The 14196-nt window shown below is 38.4% G+C and overlaps 1 protein-coding gene across 7 annotated transcripts in view; it reads right to left on the bottom strand.

Annotated features, from left to right (window-relative positions):
- siz (Brefeldin-resistant Arf-GEF family protein schizo) overlaps positions 1-14196 on the bottom strand; it is a 146906-nt gene that overhangs the window by 38699 nt on the left and 94011 nt on the right. The window contains exon 1 of one of the 7 annotated variants that reach the window (XM_076623859.1): positions 692-1058. The exons of the other annotated variants lie outside the window; for them this stretch is intronic. The gene's annotated coding sequence lies outside the window, so the exon portion shown is untranslated. Of the gene's footprint in view, positions 1-691; positions 1059-14196 lie in introns of those variants that run through there. 7 annotated transcript variants of the gene reach the window in all.

The following is a 14196-nucleotide window of genomic DNA, read 5'->3' on the forward strand; positions in this document are numbered from 1 at the left end:
GTGGAATAATATCGCGAAATTATACAGGGTGGTTGGTGACTGGTGGTACAAGCGGAAAGGGGGTGATTCTAGGCGAAAAAGAGGTCGGAAATATAGAATAAAAATTTTTTTTTTAATTTTTCCATCGAGACAACGATCTACAGTGAGATCCGTTATAACGAGACGCGCTAAAGTGCACGCGTACCGAGCGAAAATTCAAAGTCGATTTTCTCGAAAACGAAGCCTCGAACGAAACATTTTTATTCTATATTTTCGACTTCTTTTTTCGCCTAGAATCACCCCTTTTCCGCTTGTACCGCCAGTTACCAACCACCCTGTACATCTTCTTTCTTTTTCTGAATCTTTTTACAGCTACGTTCCAAACTACGAACGCGAATATTTTTCACCGTGGTAAAAATGGTAAAAACTTTCGTATTTTCCTCGTTTCTCTTAATCTCTGCAGTTATCTCTGTGCAATGGATATTCCTGGAAATTCAGAAGTTCAGAGTTTCTCTCGATGTAATTCTATTGGGGTTGGCAACTAAGTGATTGCGGGTTTTACCATTAGGTGGTAATGACAAAATCCGCAATCACTTAGTTGCCAAGCCAATAATTCTACAAACGAACGAGTATGAAACAATTCGAACGAGTATCCGAAAGATCAGCATGAACATACGCTACGATGAAATCGCTACAAGCTATCGGTACAAACCCTTGAAATCGCTAGCGACGACTGATAAAAATCAGGATGGTTGTAAAAACTGATGAAAGTCAAAATCACTAGGAACTTGTAAAAGTTAAAGTAATTTCTCCGGATTTCCGAGGATTTCAATTTTATGCACTCTCACTCGAATAAACTGCGAATCTCAATCTTTCATTGCACTGTAACAATTTAACTCGCAACACGACCGCCGCAGGGGAACAAATCGCCACTTATATATCTCAACTGGATGTCACATGTGGCCTTGTCGTCACGATAAATCACTAGCTATGTCCTAGTGAATTTATGTATTACACACCAAGTTTATCAAAGCGAGTGCACACTCCCGGGAGACAGCAGTCGTCGTGTCGCCTGGTCGGTCGCGACTCAACTGCAGCTAGAAAAATTATCGTGTTCCAGTAACCGGCGTTGCACTTTCACGCATATTTAATGCGCCCAGATAAGAATATTTTCGCAATTCGCGAGAAATAAATGTTATTTCTTCAAATAATAAATCAATACGACGAGGAGGATTCGCGCGATCCACTCTGTTATCAACGCGTACGGTTGGCTCGCGAAGATATTCACCGAGCGAATATTTTCAAATAAAATATCGCTTCTAGTGCAAATATCGTGGAGAATTTCGATGAAACTATCGCGTGCATTAGGCGAAACTTTTTCCAATTTTGTTACCGCTGCAATACGACACGGCTATCGCGATTGCGATATCGCGGATTCTAGGATATCCAACTCTCGTTTGACCGTAAAGCTTCGTATTATCCGAGATATTTCGAATTTTACCATAGCCGCGTTTTTCGAAATTTTAATTTTAACGCGAATAGTACGGAAGTATAGATAATATTGCGAAAACGGTTAATTAAGCTTTTAACAGGTCAAATAGTTAATTATACAGAAATATACGTGTACAACGTTACGTTATATTAAAATTATTAGATTTTTGTGATTTTATCGTACGACTTACGAACACTGATAGACCTTTTCCTGTTCTGTCCGAGTTTTCCATTCTTCGAAATAAATTTTCGTATTAAATTGCTTCGAAAGTAATTAGAAAATGTACATAGAAGATACAGGACGTTTATCGCAAGCATAGGCTCAGTGCAAAATTCCTATAGAATACGAATAATAGTCTTCAATATAGAGCATGGTCTCGTTAAATATTCTGATTTATTCATACGATTGAATAATTAATTAAGTGTTGAAATATATCAGTGATAAATTACGAAGTGTGTTCTTCGAATAAATATCCTATATACATTTTCAGATCCGTTTCAAATTTGACCAACATAATCACGATAGTCTTGTCCCGTTACAGTTAACGAGGTTTCAAAATGTTTCGTATAATACGTACGTAAAAGCTTTCCACGAATGTCCTAATACTAATTGTACTTTTAACATTACCGTTGATCTACAACAATTATATATTAGTATCTACTATATAACAGCATCTACAATGCTCTATACTAACTTTTTGCAAAGTGTATATTCCCAATAAATATCTTGCAACTTTTCTATATATTAGATTGTCCGAAATGTTTCTTTCGTTTTATAAGCAAATAATAGATGCACGATGTTTTTTGTTTTGTATTAGTTTATCGAATCACGCACGAATACAATAATGAAAATAGAACGAAATGCATCACATCTAATTCGATAAAATAATATAAAACAGAAATTGTCGTTTATCTATTATCGCCTTATTAAACGAAAGAAACTTTTCAGACAACCTAATATTTTTAGATTCGTTCTAAATTTGTCCAACGTAATAATAACGACAGAGGTGTCACGTTACGATGCTAACGAAATTGCAAAATGTGTTACCGCATAATGTGTACATAAAAAGTTTGCAAGAATATTCTAATTCCAATTCTACGTCCAGGATTATTATTTATACTCGATGGCAATTTTTTTACTAAGCGCGTGTCTGCGATAAATATTCTGCGACTTCCATATACATTTCAAGTCTCGTTACAGCGCTAACGAAATTGCAAAATATCTTGCATAATACGCGAGTAAAATGTTTCACACCAAGTTCATACTTTGTGCTAATTTCTTGCTAAGCGTACGTTTGCAATAAATGTCTCGTAATTTCTATATAGAATTTTCAGATGCGTTCCAAATTTTACCGATGCAATTAAGGCGATCGTGCCTCGTCACTGTTAATGAGATTTCAAAATGTTTTGTACGTGTTTTGTACGTCAAATACTTTTACGACACGCTGTTAAATATTTTTGTTAGGAGTTTCTCAATTGCCTGTTTCGTCTCTCGTCACCGTTCAGATTTCGACGAGAAAAGAGACCAGCTGCTGCTCGTTTTCTCGGTTTCCAGCACGCTTTCCGTTATCGAACGAAGAAGATCGAAGATTTCGCCACGAATTTCCGTTTCGTCATCGCCACGACGCGATTTCGCAGCTAAGAAAGACCGGCTAATCCGCAACTCGAGATCCTATCGACCAAAGAAGCGATGATTTTTATTGCTTTCTCGCAACAGCTTCGTTATTACGTCCCGGTTTCCTTCATCGTCAAGATGGTTCGTCGTGTTTTTAATACGTTAATTGCTTTTTCTATTCTCCCCTCGAGCCTTTGTGCGCTGTTCCGCAGAATTTAATTGGCTTCTGATTAATTCAACGAACGTGTCTTTCCAAAATATCAAATCTATACATTGCGTTGGCAACTAAGCGATCGCGGAGTTTGTCATTACCACCTAATGACGAAATCCGCAATCACTTAGTTGCCAACTCAATATATGATATAGCGATGACTAAAAAGAAGATGAAGAAATAAACGAGAAAAAAGCATACGATAATTTTGCAAAATAAAATTTCAACATTGTCAAAGTTTCTTATTTTCCCCTAATTTTGGAAAATCTCCAATCCAACGGAAAATGTCCGGATCTTCACTTTGAAAAATGTTCGTATCTTTCCTGTTTCTCTTCATTTTCGGACTTTAAATTTGTCTTCGTTTAAAGAAGGTTTCGTGTCTCTAGAAATTTTCCACTATTTTGAAATAGTTTCCACGCTACGTACTAATTTCCTTCGGTTTTGTTCTCACGGAGAAGATCGTTTCCTTCGATTCTAGCTTCACCTTGATTTCCCGCTTTTCCCTGCCTAACAACAATGATGATACAGCTCGTTGACGATAACTATACGTTACAGAAACGCTAACGCACAGGTCACGTTTACGTTGGTTGCTGATCCACGCGACGATCTTCGATACGCCTGTGGCAAAAGTAAAAGTCAGCCATCACGGAGAAAGCCTCGGTTGTCTCCGAGGTCTAGACAGCCTAGTAGAGAGAAGATGCCACCGGTTCGCCAAAGGTTAACCCATTTCCAGTTACACCTGCGGCGTTCTGGCGCTTCCTCGAAGCGCAATTAGGCCGTGCAAATGTCTAGCTAACTCGAAACGAATTTACCAGAGGCGGAGAAGCTTGGAAGAATTTTTGATTTTATCGTTCGATGATGTCACAGTGGAACTACCTCTCGGTAGTTCTGGTCGATTTTTCGCATTCGCAGACTCACAGGCGACAGTTGATTTGTGTAATTATTAGGTCGTCCGAGAAGTTTCTTTCGTTTTGTAAGGAAATAATAGACGCACAATGTGTTTTCTTTTATATTAGTTTATCGAATTATGCAGGAACATAATAATAGAAATATAACGAAATGGATGATACCTAATTCAATAAAATAATATAAAACAGAAATTGTTGTTCATCCATTATCACCTTACGAAAGGAAAGAAACTTTTCGGACAACCTAATACTTGGGAAGAAATTATACGGTACATGGTGTTATTTTTATTTGTTAGTCTTATTCGTCGTATTTCTAGCGAAATCACCGCGCTGGCAATTCCAAAGCTTAATCGGAAATTCATATGTAATTATTCGTATGTAATTAAACATTCTGTGTTCGGTGGAACAGAACAGCATCCAAAGCAACTGCACAGACCAAACACCGAACACAAACAAGCTAACAAACCAACAGCTAGAGCTTAGGGTATGATACACGTGTATTAAAGAAACACGTGTACACACGTCCGTAGTCCAATCTGTGTACCTTTCAGCAGGCGAGTGCGTTGTTCCACCGTTCACTTAAATGCGTGGGCATCTAACTTTTGCAATTAATTATTTTAGTCATTTATTTGGTAATTGTAAATTTGTAATTTGGTAATGTGGAAACTATAATATAGCAATAAAATAATAATATAATATAATAGGAAAATGGAGACAGAAAAGATCAGTCGAATGTATTAACGTGTTCGTATTTTGATTCGTTTTATTTGTTCTCTGTTATTCTAGTAAATATAGTGAAATACACTAGATCGTTCGTTAACTTCGTAATGTTCCAGACTTCTCGGATGTCCGTATATTGACCAGTTGTTAGCTATCGCGGCCTTTTTGAAAACTTTGAAAAGCGTGTGACTAAAATGGGTGGCAAACGGTAAACAATGACGAGTATACTCGTCAAATACGGAATATGCGTGGTTGTTGTAACATAGAATTAAGTTGCAACAAAACGACCTGTTTCATTTTTTAATTTCTTTACCGATGGTACTCGTCGTAATGCAAAATATCGCCAGTTTTTCGTGACGAGTATACTCGTCGAACACGGAGTATGCGTGGCTGTTGTAACATAGAATTAAATTGTAACTATCCTGTTTCATTTTTTAATTTCTTTACCGACGGTGCTCGTCGTAATGCAAAATGTCGCCAGTTCTTCGTGACGAGTATACTCGTCAAATACGGAATATGCGTGGCTGTTGTAACATAAAATTAAGTTGCAACGAAACAATCTGTTTCGTTTTTTAATTTCTTTACCGACGGGGCTCGCCCTAACGCAAAATATCGCCAGTTTTTCGTGACGAGTATACTCGTCGAACACGGAGTATGCGTGGCTGTTGTAACATAGAATTAAATTGTAACGAACCTATTCCATTTTTTAATTTCTTTACCGACGGTACTCGTCGTAATGCAAAATGTCGCCAGTTGTTCGTGACGAGTATACTCGTCGAGAACAGCTAACTGGTTAAAGGTCATACGAATTAAAACACGGATAACACGGTTAGTGCACGCGATACGGTGCACGAATAGCCGTGTACTGAAAGATACACAGGTCGACGTACGAATACGTTAAATACACGTGTACACGTGAGCTTCATCCGCAAGTTTATTTTCATTCACATCGCCTGCATGTTAAGTCGTTTAAAACCACGTAGTTCCCCCCCTCCGATCTTTGCGCTTTAAAAAAATCTCCAAAAACATTTTATGGTTCTTCCAAGTTTCTAAAGTATCGTCCGATGGTTCTAATTGCTGCTACACGTCACATAGGTTTGTTCGAGCAGAGCGATATTTAAACAGAGATATGGGAAAAGCGAAAAGCGACTTTTAAAATTATTAGTCGGAAATGACAAACACACGCGTGAAATAGGAATCTCTACCAACAACCGAGATTCTCCTCGTCATCGACTGATTTCAGCCTCGTCATCAACTGGTTTCTGAACTTCGTCACCGGGTCAACCTACGCTGCCTCCACCTCCCAAAAATTTCTAAAATTAAAGAACGCTTAGTACGTACAAGAATGACTAAAATTCCTACTGTATCAATTTGAAACTTTCTTTCATCCTGCTTTGAATTGAATGGCATTGCAGAGGAACGAAGTCCCTAGACACGATAAACCTAACCTAAAAGAGATCGAGAGCGTTCTAGGTATTTAATAACGCGTTCTGATCTGGTATAATGTTGTCGATCGTCACGGAGGCAAGTAGAGTGGCGATTCCCATCGAGATATTTCGACGGTCATCCCAATTAACCTTCTCGACATGGTTCGATCGCGTTCACCGATTCGCACCGCGGATAATTCATATACTATGCTAGTGGAATCCACATTAATTTGATTGGTATTGCTATTTCCTCATTAGCAGCGGACATATATTAACGCAAATGTAATCTCGTAACCGCTAACAAGCATTTCGCGGCGTAATTCCAGTCCCTTGATGCGCGCGCCACTGTGATAATATCGTTTTCCCTAGAATTCCCTAGGCGCGTTATACATTGGCAATCGCATTACTCCTACGGGTTCTACGAATAGTTTTAACGAAAAACAAGCTTGCAGAGCTTTTAAACAGTTAGCGAGCTCTTTGAAAACTTTGAAAAGCGTGTACATAAAATGCGCGGCGAAAAGTAAGCGTCGACGAGTATACTCGTCAAACATAGAGTGTTATAACAAACATGTTATAACATAGAGTTAAGTTGTAACGAAATGACTGTTTCATTTTTCCATTTTATTACCGGCAGAGCTTGTCATAACGCAAAATATTGCCATTTTTTCATGACGAGTATACTCGTCGAAAATAATTAACTGATTAATATGGTTAATTACTACGATTGAGATGGTGAGAGGGTACAAGGTAAGAACCGAATGTAAAAATCAATATGTAAAAACCAAACGTACAAACAGAAAATAAAAATTATTTCAAATGTTGCAATATTAATTGTTAATTGCACGATGTTGACTTTAAAATATAACGATCAGAAGATCTTCCAAAGAAAGATAATCTTCCTTAGTCTAATAGTATTCAATTAGATTCCATATCGTGGCTAAATTATCGTGGATAGTCTACGAGTAACATTAAGATCTTCATTCACAACATTGACATTGATAAAGACACCGAAGGAATCTTCAACGAAGGAAATCTTTCGAAATACCCGCCACTTTGTCAAAATCGAACTCGACTTACATCTAATCTAAGCTGAACTTGGACGAAGAATATAATTTTGGCAATACTAATCGAGGATTAAATTGATAAAACCTACATTAAAAAAATAGAAAATAACAACACCGAAGAGGTCTCTAATATCCGAAGAAAATCTATCAAAGGACTTTCCATCAAATCGATTTTTCGCTTACATCGAAAGCGACTACTACTTTAAGCCACTACGTATAATTTCGACGAAGAGTGTAATTTATAAACTGCGGATTTCTATTGCATTCATGGGAAATTTTTAAGTATGAAAATATATAAAATATCCGAGATACAACGTGTGTCATAATATTTCATAGATGAAACAGATTTCAACTTAGGTTCTACCTTTTTAATTATTTCCATAAAAATACCAACTAGCATACAAATCCGCAGTCTATCTAGCAATTTAACGACGCTGATCAAGGATTGAATTTATAAAATGCTCATCAGCAAAACCCCCCCCCCCCCAGAAAATAGAAATACCAAAGAGAAGCAATTCAAAAAAGAAAATCCATCGAAAGACTTTCCAATCCATCGATATGAAATTAGATCCGTGAAATCGGATTTAAAGCGAACGACTTGTTTTCTTCGTTCACCAGGATGAATCGTCGTCGTTCAAGTTCACTTGGACGATACGTCACACTCTAATAAGAAGTCGAAGCCGCGCCGGTTGCTTCGATGTAGGCTAATAAGAGAGCAGCACGCGATCCAAGAAAGCCCAGAGGCACAACGCCCTCCTCTACCGGGGCTTTTGCTCCTTTTAACCATCGGCTCGATCGTAATGAGCAACGACACCACCCACCGGACAAGCCTTTCCAACCGGAATATGCTGGCGTTAAGCCTGTTTCAAACTGGCGATCACGGTGCGGTCAGATCGCATCAAGCGAAGCACCGTTTCCATGAAAATCGTTTACACGTAATCCGACGAGAGCATTCACATTAGGCGATAAGGTTAAGCGAAACGAAAATCTGATGGCCGTGGAGTTGGTTTGCTAGCGATGAAGAACACGGTCGACGGTGGAGAAGGAACACGGAGGACGAGCGTTTGATTAAATTTGCACGAAATTGCAGCGAACTGGTCGATCTCGGTCGGATAATATAGCGTGACACGTCTGGCGTAACGAGATTGTGGGTCGAAACGGAGAAAAATAACCCGCCAACTACAGCCACGTAGTTACTTCCATTTAGCGCTTACAAAAATCGCGTTCGTCATCTTATGTATGCTGATGCAAAATTAACGTGATTTTTATTACAGTATAGTTGGAGGACGACTGGCTGGGATAGAGTTCGATTGTCTCTGATCGTCTGGCGCGAATGCCTCGATAAAATCCTAAATTTTCATCGATCGTAATCTGACCGTACCTTTCATCGCTAGTGTGGATCAGGCTTAAGCGATTTCGACCCATGTCTGACTCGATCTAATCGCGATCGTATAAACTGGAGATCTCGACGCTCGTATACCGAAGACCAGGGAAAATCGTTTGAAAGTTGGGCTGTGATTGGTCGTGAAAAATCAACATGGAAGACGAGAAGGTTCTCGTTCTTCGCACGCCTGACACGATAGGAAGGCTTTAGACAAAGGCGGAAACATTCTACTCGTATCTGCCTCTCTCGCAAGAACGCGGATTTTGTTGACCTTTCATGTTCGTAGATCGTGGATCGTGGATCTGATCGTATTGTTATCGCTAGTGTGAAACTGGCTTTAGTCTCAGGAACCACACTGCCAACCTAACGAGTCGTGGTAATGCGATCCGGTTGCCAGAGAATTTCGATTATAATCGCGTTGACATTTCATCGGCGTGGAAATTAATGGTATTGGCCAGAGTGCTTGTTTAAGGGAATTTTAACACCTTCAAATCGAGTATTGATTATCGTTGATGTGTCGTTCGAATTTCTACGGCGTACACGCGTGTTCGATCTGTTCTAGGGAATTTTAACACGAGCATAGAGAAGATAGCGATTTGCGTTGATAATATTTTACAATTGTCGAATACCAGAATAGACAGAGTGTATTTTAGAATATTTAGTTTATTTTAGAAATGGGTTTTGTAAAGTTGAGAATTCTACAATTCGAAACTCTAAAATTCGACGCTTCGATGCTGAGATTTTTAAAACTTGAAACTTCAAAACTGAGAGAACTCTAGAACTCGGGACTCTAGAACTGAGAGAACTCCAGAATTCGGGAGTCTAGAACCGAGAGAACTCTAGAACTCGGGAGTCTAGAACCGAGAGAACTCTAGAAGTCCGAACTGCAGAACCGAAAGAATTCTAGAACTCGAAACTCTAGAACCGAGAGAACTCTAGAACTCGGGACTCGAGAACCGAGAGAACTCTAGAACTAGAGACTCGAGAACCGAGAGAACTCTAGAACTCGGGACTCGAAACTCGAGAGAACGCTGAGAGAACTCAGCGCTCTAACATTAGGATTGTAGTTTGATATTCTAAAAAAAGGAAGGTTTCGATACTGAGAACTCTAAAATCAAGAACTCTTCAATTAAGAACTTCATAATCGAGAGTCCTAAGATTGAGAACTCTGAATTCGAGAACTGTAAAGCTGGGAGTTTCAAAGTCAGGGTTCTTGGAAATCAATACTCCAATGACGAAGGTACTGCCAACTGAGAACTCTAAAATGTAGTACTTGTAAAAGTTAGAACTTTAAAATTCATTATTAAGGTTCTTCAATTAATATGTACCGTGTGTACAAGAGAGTACAAAGTTTGAAATTTATAATTTTTACGTTACCTAGATTATTTGTATGTAGTAGCTTAAGCTTTCAAATGGAAAATTTCCGAGGAAAAAAAAATGTTGGAAACGCGAATGATCGATGAGTCGTGATTGGCGTTTTCTAAGATGTTATTTTTATATTTCCTTCCTTTGGAAGAAAAATGGAAATCGCCAAGATTAAGATCTCTATTCTCCGTAATACGTGGGTTTCTGATATCCTACGCACTGAAATCTTTGAGCAAACAATTTTTATATTTCCATAACGAAACTTTTTAGGAAATGTCAATCACCGATGACTCACGCTTAGGACTCTTTAATGCAAAATTTCTTCATCTTTGCGAAGATAAAATGAGCAATTTAACACTTGCTAGAATACTGTATATGTGCGTGGTAATACGCTTCCTTCTAAAAAGAAATGTAGTGTAATAAAATACATTTAGGGTTTTAAGGTAAAGTCTTTATGTTTCCCTTTTTTTTTTTTTTTTTTTGTAACAATTGAGTCACCGGTGTCTCGTCCATTAAAATTCTCAAGATTTTATCTTTCTGAAAAATTGTAAGAAGGAGACGAGAAGAAACTACGAAGAACGGTACTTGCAAGGCAAAGCGTTTTTATTCCGAAGGAAAATCTACGAGACACGAGTTATCGATCGAATGAGAAATACGAAAAAGCAACAACCATAAAGAAACTTTACTTCCGTAAAACGAAATGTTCAAAATTAGATATAAGTAGAAAATGAAATAGCAAGTTCGCTATAAGTTATCTGCAACTTTGCAGCGACGAGAAATATCTTTATTAACCGAAGGAGAAATACAGGGAACAATAATTATAAACCGTCTCTTTATTTACGTAACGCGCTATATCCAAACTTAATTTCCATATTCGCTTCTACAACTTCCAACAACGCCCTTCTACTAGAATCCTTAATTCAAACGATCTAACTTTATCGCGATCCTCTGAATATTAAAATATTCTAATTGAAACGTCATCTGGAGCGGCAGAGCCGGAATACTCTTCGTCGAGACTCACTCGCACGCGTTGCAAGAAGAAAGAAGTTCGTTTTGCGGAAACTGGGTCTTCTGCACGCGTTCAAAAAGATTTGTAACTCTACACGGTTACCTATATCGAAAGAATTACGCCCGACAGAATTGTCTTTCAACAGGCGAAAAGATACAGCAGCCATAAATATTTCAAGAATCTGTCGTAATTACTCGTAATCTGTATTCGAACGAATGAAATTACATATCAGAAAACCGATCCTTCTGTTATTCGGAAATTCCATTATCCCAACAGTTTTGTCTTCGTATCGTTTCGGATAAACCAGGCCCTAACCGTATTTAATTACATTCGATACGTTCGAAGACGCGGACTTCCGAACGATAAATACGGAGACGCGAACATCATTTTTCATTGTCTTAGCGTCTTAGCGGGATGAAGATGAATTTGGGTCGGAGTAACCTGATCTTTGACCATGATCCTAAGTTATTAACCCTCGTATGCTTCGTTCCTTCGCTCTCCACTCTCGTGTAGCCTAGCAGTTACGCTGGATAGCAAATTGTTTGTATTAAACAAAGCATAGAGATCATAGACAATGTTGTGGTAAGTATATCGCGAGTTGGTGATAGGCTGAAAAGACAAGTTGAAAATATAAACTGAAAATCTTCTCTATACTTGATCGAGTATTTTCTATATACTTCGTTCGCGAGAAAATCAAGTTTCAAGATTTATTAAATATTATGGCACAATATTAAATATTATGTGAAAGATTGTCGGCGACAAAAAGCCGATTAATCGGCTATCGGTCGGTAAAGTGTTAAACAGAGTTATGCATCGGCCAGAGAATTTCTATCGAAACACATAAAATTCTATTATCCGATTAATCGATTTCTCAATTCTTGTCGATATAAAAATTTGCACAGAGTTAGACGAACGAACGAAACAACAACGAATGTGCAATTTCAAATAAAATTTTGAAACCGGTCTTGCCTTGGTCTGGTTAGATTAGCGTTGACCTAACAGAGTACAGCGGCCCAGTGTGTGATGGCAACTAAGTGACTGCGGATCTTGTCAATACCATCTAATGGCAAAATCCGCGATCACTTAGTTGCCAAGCCAATAATTTGACAGAAATTTTTCCCTATTTTCTACATCGAAAAATTCCGACGATCCGTATGATTTTAGCCGTACGACGCAGTAGAAGTGTATTCGGGACGAAACTATAGAATTTAAGGAACAGAACCGACGCGTAACAGAGATTCGATGGAAGAAGGCTTTTGTATTCGCACGGTTTAATCACCAAATGCCATTTCTCCGTACGTACAGTTTTCACGTCGCCGTCAGGCTAAACTTGTCTTTTCCATCAGTTTTCCAACAACGATGCCTTGCGAAAGTCTGAGTGAGTCATCGACTCATTTGTTTAAACGCTTCTGCAATCTGAAATGACTGCACGCTTTGAAATACCCACCACCGCTCGTTATTTACCTTGCGGTTAGCCTTTTCTATCTCATATCATTCTTTCCTGTTTTTTTAAGTCTTTTTAAAGTCCAGTCTCGTTTTTATAATAGTAACGTGGCTTTCTTTCAATTTTCCCCTCTACCTTCTATCAAGTCGTTTCACAGGATGCTGCCACGCAACTTCTCTTGTTGAAATGAGATATTTTAATATCGCGCAGGTTCTCTTAACGCTTAACCGACCGCTAGCGGTTTAAACAGCATACGCACGTCCGACCGGCAGCTCAGGCGCAGATTCTCCCCGGCGCCGGCTCTGTTTCGGTTTAGACTCTCCAATACCACTCTTTTCGTTCATCGCGAACGCTAAGTTTTTCAAATTGGTATAAAACTGTGGGAGCTTACGAAGCAACGCAACTGACGCAACTGTGCAAGGTACCTTAGTACTAAATAACAAATTACTGCTCGAATAATGAGAAAGATCGTGGGCAACGAAAAGCCGATTAACAGGCCATCGATCGGTAAGCGTCGGCGACGAAAAACCGATTAATCGGCTATCGGTCGCTAAAGTGTAAATTATTCAGTGACGTGGCGAGAGAGAAATTGTAAACTATAGTGCTATAAATTTCATAAAAATATTAGAAGATTCTATACGGGAATATATTTGGTAAGAACAATTATTTACTTTTATAGTAACGATAGCTTACTTTTTGGCCTGCCGCTTATAAAAAGGAACTCGGTTATAAAACAATCGTTGATCTTATTTGCTCTTCGCTATCTACCATAGTGCATATCGCTGTGTTCATATTTCGTGTTCGAATTGTAAAGCTTCTTGGTAGAAGAGGAAAGGAAGTGCTTATACTTGTATTTGTTTTAGAATATTTTCATATTTAAAGTATCGCTTCCTCTGTGCAGAAGTTCGAACAATATCGCAACACCTATTTTTTATAAAAAGTTGGAAATATATTTTTCGATCTGTCTGTTTTTCGCGTCTGATAGGAGGAATGCGAGAAATCTCGACGACAAAGGAATAATTATTTCCAACGTGAATTTCTCCCGATCTCTGCGTCGTTTCATCGCAGCACAGAAGAATTAATCTACTTTTTACGATTTAAAATTTTCACTCATTTCTTCGTACCACGTATCTCGAATAATTACATTTTTCATTAAAACGAAGGTGCATCGTTCAAAAATTAATTTCTAAAAAGATTGACTTTTCACTAAAAGAAAAAAAAAAAAAGGCGATTAAAGTTTGGGTTTCGTTAAGATTCCCACGAGAAAATCAGAGCAGCAGGAAGTATAGGGGATAAACGATCGTGAGCAACAACGTTTAAAACGAAAGCAACGGTCCCGATTGTTGCATTGTATCCGAGGCTGTTCTCAAGGAAAACCGAGCAGATCGCGTCATCGATGCTCGCTGCACAGTCGTATGCGTAATTTCTTGGCCATTGTATCGCCTTTTTCACAAATGGTGCGTCATCTTTCTCTGAGATTCACCTTCGTCCTTCCAACGTTTCAATAATTTACATAAAATTTCCATTTGCGGAATTGCAAGCTTCGTACGTTTAAATTGCAATGTAATGTAATGTTTAA

Source organism: Bombus vancouverensis, chromosome 13 (assembly GCF_051014615.1).
Source record: "Bombus vancouverensis nearcticus chromosome 13, iyBomVanc1_principal, whole genome shotgun sequence".
Lineage (NCBI taxonomy): Eukaryota > Metazoa > Arthropoda > Insecta > Hymenoptera > Apidae > Bombus > Bombus vancouverensis.